Source organism: Pipistrellus kuhlii, unplaced genomic scaffold (assembly GCF_014108245.1).
Source record: "Pipistrellus kuhlii isolate mPipKuh1 unplaced genomic scaffold, mPipKuh1.p scaffold_m20_p_130, whole genome shotgun sequence".
Lineage (NCBI taxonomy): Eukaryota > Metazoa > Chordata > Mammalia > Chiroptera > Vespertilionidae > Pipistrellus > Pipistrellus kuhlii.
Genome location: NW_023425439.1, coordinates 25,155 through 31,154, shown reverse-complemented (window position 1 = coordinate 31,154; position 6,000 = coordinate 25,155).

Genomic DNA, 6,000 nt, shown 5'->3' with positions numbered 1-6,000 from the left:
CAAAGATTTTTCTCCTGAGGTTGTTCAGTTTCCTTAGATAAGAACACTCTGGGTTTTGCCTAATGGGTAGATACTTGGCTGTTGTGAATTGTACACAAGGTGGGGGATTATCAGTTTGATATCCAGCCTTCCAATTAATCTCCATTTTTAAACTCACGTCTCACTCCCTCTATATATGGTAACTAGCATTGTTAAGACCCCAAGACACTCCAGACTCCTGCAGAGAAACATCAATTCCTTCCGTGGTGGCATCACCTCCATGTATATTCCAGAATAGGGCTTCCTCTGTCATGTTTCATCAATCAACATTCCTTCACTTACTTCCCATCTTCCTGAAATCTGTTGAAATCTCTTTTGCTGATGGACCTGCTCCCATTCTCTTCATCACTGTGTTTTGTTTTGTTTTTTAATATATTTTATTGATTTTGTACAGAGAGGGAGAGAGATAGTTAGAAACATCGATGAGAGAGTCATCGATCAGCTGCCTCTTGCACACCCCCTACTGGGGATGTGCCCGCATCTAAGGTACATGCCCTTGACCGGAATCGAACCCGGGACCTTTCAGTCCCCAAGCCGACGCTCTATCCATTGAGCCAAACCGGTTTCGGCCATCATTGTGTTTTTATACTCTTTTTTTATTCCTTTGCTGTCATTTTAGCAAGGCCTCAGGAGGGAGTGGAGATAAACATGTGGTAAGTCTGCCATCTTGATCTGGAAATCTACTAGTCTACTTATAACTATGTTTAATTTTTCCAATAATTATTTTTATCTCTCTAAATAATATGCAGATTTTCTATTTATAAATTTATTGATCACTTTTATTTTTAAATATATTTTTATTGATTTCAGAGAGCAAGGGAGAGGGAGATATAGAGACATCAATGATTAAAGAGAATCATTGATCAGCTGCCTCCTGCACATCCCCTACTGGAGATGTGCCCACAACCAAGGTACATGCCCTTGACAGGAATCAAACCTGGGACCTTTCAGTTTGCAGGCCAATGCTCTATCCACTGAGCCAAACCAGTTAGGGCTGGGCTCAGGATTTTGTCTCATGGTTTCTGTTCCTCGTGGCTCCTACTGCTTCATGGCTTCTGTGTCCTTTTGGCCTATTGCTATCTTGATATTTCATGGCTTCTGCTACTCTGTGGCCCATGTTCTCATGATTCAAATGTCAGGTTTCTGAAGTTTCCTCCTTGCTTTTGCTGTTTAGTTTCTGGCACCACTTCTGCTGCACAAAAATCTAGTAGGCCATTGGCCAACCTAGAGATTAGGTGTCCTTGAGACATATTATCCCAAGCCAACCATCAGTGGCCAGGATTGTGAGGTCACATGGTACAGAGCATAGCAACTTATGCTTAAGAAATGCTGTAAAGGGCCGAAACTGGTTTGGCTCAATGGATAGAGCGTCGGCTTGGGGACTGAAGCGTCCCGGGTTCGATTCTGGTCAAGGGCATGTACCTTGGTTGCAGGCATATCCCCAGTAGGGGGTGTGCAAGAGGCAGCTGATCGATGACTCTCTCTCATCAATGTTTCTAGCTCTCTATCTCTCTCCTTTGCTCTCTGTACAAAATCAATAAAATATATTTTTTTAAAAAGAAAGAAAAAAAAAAAGAAATGCTGTAAAGGGAACTATGGACACCGCAGATTTGCTGGGGGTTTCCAGAAGAGGACAGTGAACCAGCTTTTTGTTTGGCCTGTCCAGTAGATTGATCTTCAAGGACAATCTAAGTTCTACCTTTAAGGCTCTAGCAGTGATGGGGAAAGGGAACTTAGGCTCCACTTCTGGCCCCAACACTTCCTAGTAGCGGGACCTTCAAGTTTCTCCCCCTCCAAGGGCCTCAGGAGGGGGTTGAACAAAGTCTGTAAGTTCCCTTACAGGTCCGCCATCTGACCATCTCACTCTAAGTTCCCGTGTTAGGTATGTAAGTCGTGCCCGGGGACATTCTCAAAAACATTTCTTGAGAGAGGAAAGGGTCAAGAATCCTAACTTGGAAGAGCCTCAGTGTACACAGGCGGTACTTAGCCAAGATTTCTTGAACTGGATAAATCCGTAACTGGGGAGAGGGGGTGACCACACAGCACAATAACTTGAGGGAGGAATTTCACTTACTGAGTAGTCTGGATTCAGATAAACGAAGAAGGGGAATTACTGGGCTAGAGTAGGAATCTTGGCTCTTAATGGGTGTGTACTCTTATTGTCTCAGTCACCTCCACAGCCAATAACCAGTCACCAAGTCTGGTTCAGCATCATTCCTTGACAGGTCACACCTCACCACCTCCAAACCATTCCCACTGGCCTTGTCTTTGAGCAGGCCGCCTGGTATTTTCAAGTTTCCTAACTAATGTCCCTGTCTCCTCTCCCTCACAAATGCATTCATACTTTCAAAATCTATTTATCAGGTGCCTGTTTGGGGTCAGGTACTGTGCTTTTTGCCAGGAACATATCCATAGCAACACAACCCCAGTCCCACCCTTGTACTCACAGCCTCTTCAGAGACAAAATAAGCAAGTATAACACACTGTAGCACTGAACAACAGGGAAACTACAGGCATGGGAACGGACAGCATGAGCATCTCACAGGACCCACTTCATACGGACTGGCCAGGGAGGGGTTTGCTAGTTCCCATCTGACCCAGTCTCCCAACTTAAAACCACTCCACAGGCCCATTCTCCTTCCGCCCGCCCCCGCCCCCGCCCCCGCCCCCGCCTTCAGGCTACAGTTCTAGCCTGGCTGCACCCCAAAGTCACGTGCTGCCCTCTATCAGCACTCAGGATCCTGAGGCCCCACCCCAGTTAGTGTAGCTGAACCTTAGAGGCCGGGTTCAGGACGCCCCGGTGTTTCCGGTGTGCAGCCACTTTGGGAACCCCGCTGTCCCAGGAGCTAAATCTGGACTCTGTAGTCAGGCTCTCAGGCTTCCAATCTGCTTACCTCTCCAGCTTCATTTCCTGCTGCTCCTCCTCCCCACCCCAGGAAACCTCCAGCTTCTGTATTTCTGAATTGCTTTGCTGTTTCTTGCCTTCAGGTCTTGGCGCATACCATTCCCACTGCCTGGGAATTCCTCCCACTTCAACTGGCTAACTCCTACCAGTCCGCAGGACTCGGCTCAGATGTTATCTCCTAGATTAGAGGACACATTCCCTGAATCTCCACCTAGGCTAGACGCCCCTTTTTCCCTGCTCCTCACACCGACACTGGACACTGGATGGTTAGTGGCTGTTTCATGAATTGCCTCCCCAACTGGAGTGAACTCCTCGATGAAGACCAGACCCATGTTTGTGTGCAGCACCAGGATTCCCAGAGTGAAGTGCCCAATTGAAAGCAGACACTGTGCCGAAACCGGTTTGGCTCAGTGGATAGAGCATCGGCCTGCGGACTGAAAGGTCCCGGGTTCGATTCCGGTCAAGGGCATGTACCTTGGTTGCGGGCACATCCCCAGTAGGGGGTGTGCAAGAGGCAGCTGATCGATGATTCTCTCTCATCAATGTTTCTAACTCTCTCTCCCTCTCTCTTCCTCTCTGTAAAAAAACAATAAAAAATATATTTTAAAAAATTTAATAAAAAAAAAAGAAAGTAGACACTGTGGCCCTAGCTGGTTTGACTCCGTGGATGAAGCGTCAGCCTGCAGACTGAAGGGTCCCGGATTCGATTCCAGCCAAGGGCACATGCCCGGGCTGTGGGCTCCATTCCCAGTCCAGGGCTTGCAGGAGGCACCTGGTCAGTGATTCTCTTCATTGATGTTTCTAGCTTGCTCTTCCTCTCTGAAATTAATAAAATATATATATATTTTAAAAAGTAGACACTGCCGTGGCGTACCCTCCATTCCCCAGACCAAGCTGCAGGGTCCGGAGTATAAGGGATGCAACCTAGTGTCCTCCAATGAGCCCTAAGCATGCTCCTCAGATCCAGCTTCCTTTTGAAAACAGTTCTGCTGTCCGCCTCCTCTGAGCACAGCCCTCACTGAGCACGTCACTCCGTGATAGGAGGCGGGGAGGCACAACAGGAAGGCGCTAGGCAAGTACGGAGAAGAATCAAGTTCAAGTCTAGGCTGCGACACTGAAACACAGATCTCAGACAAGTTATCTCCTCTCTGATCCTCAGAATGTAAGATCCTTTTTAGCAATTGCATTCCTGTGTTCCAGGGCCATAGCCCAAGGCAGAGCATATAAACCTTTCCACCCTGTGAGGTAGGAATGTTATCTAGATCAGCGATTTCCTGGTGTGCCGCAAGAATTTTTAAAGCACACCATGAATTCTTAAAACATGCAAGAATCTGACTAGTCAGGGGCACTGACCTCTTTTCCCTTAGGCTGTCAAACAAAAACATAACAGCCAACACAACAGCCATCTGACGTGAATGAATCAAAATACCTTTTTAATTTAGTCAGCTGGGGAAGGAGGGGGAATCTAGTTTTTGGTGTGCCACCAAATTGTTGTAGTTTATATGTGCCACGAGATGAAAACGATTGAGCCCAGCAGGCGTGGCTCAGTGGTTAAGTGTTGACCTACGAGCCAGATCATGGTTTTATTCTGTCAGGGCACATGCCCAGGTTGCGGGCTCCATACCATGGGGAGTGTGCAGGAGGCGACTGATCAATTATTCTTTCTCACCCTCTCTCTCTCTCTCTCTCCCCCTTCCCCTCTGAAAGCAATAAAAATATATATATATACATTTTAAAAAAGGTTGAGAACCGCTGATGTAGATGATTCCCCACACCCTACTGAAGATCCCAGGGGCAAGGCCAGAGCGCAGAGCTCTCGTCTCTGGCTGTGGAGGTGCGGCAGGGAGCTCCTGCTTTTGATTATAAGCCTTTCCGCGCGACCTTATTTTCCAACCCCGTGTACATACTGCTTTGACTTTGAAAAAGGAAGAAGCTTCACAAGTGAATCCAGTGCAAATCCGAGGTGAATGACCACCCTCAGTGGAGAAACCCCAAGACGGAATCGGAGGGCCCGAGTTCAACTCTGCTATCTGGGTCACTCACCCTCCCTGGGCGTTTCCCCTCTGGAAACGGGAGAACAGCAATCGCTGCCTTCAGAGGCCTGCGAGAACGTGTCAGCCGGTGCTTCATCCTCCCGGCGCTGCTGCGGGTAGGCTTCTGTGAGCTCCTTTCCTTCAGCGGGAAACTGAGGCCCATGCAGGAGACGGAACAGGCTCAAGCTGGTACAGCTAAAACCTGAGCCAGGGTGACCCCCAAACTGCGCTTACAATGATGCCATTACTTCCCGAACTACGGCACACTGGTGGCATGGGGCTTCTTTGATTGAACACAGACAAATTTGTTTTGATTATACCTTTTAATATGCATTAAAAAACAACATAACAACATATAAAACCCGTGGTTTCACGATGTCACTACTTAGAATGAAAATTGAAATACATGATTTTAAACCTAAGACAATCTGGAAAAAAAAATTGAGTAAGTGGTACAGGAGGCCAATTTGGAATTATCTATTAAAAACAAAAATATAAATAGCCTATGACTCTTTCAATTCAATTTCTAGGCATCAATCACAGGTACATTTTCACACACACACACACACACATACACACACACACACACACACGATGATCCTATGTATTTTGTAATATCAAAACCAGAAAACAGCCTTATGACGGCAATCTATACAGTGATTACAAAGGATGACATGATCTATTATTAGCAACATGCACTGATCTCAAAAGCATTAGGCCAAGAAAGCAAATTACAGGACATGTCCATGTCCATATATACTGTCTGCATTAGACACAATAACATTTCCAACCCATTAGTATATGTAAAAATCTTAAAAGTCTAGCTAAAAAGATGTACAACAAACGGAACAGCAGTTAAGGGAGGGAGGGCAAACGGCGGTTGAACAAGGCTAGTTCTGTTTATAATCATCTAATGTCTTAAAGAGTGGATTCGCGGACGACTTGAGTAATGAGAGCAGACTTAACTTTGCAGAAACAATGCAGCGAACAGATCGGGACAGGTCTGTGATGTGTGCGAACCAG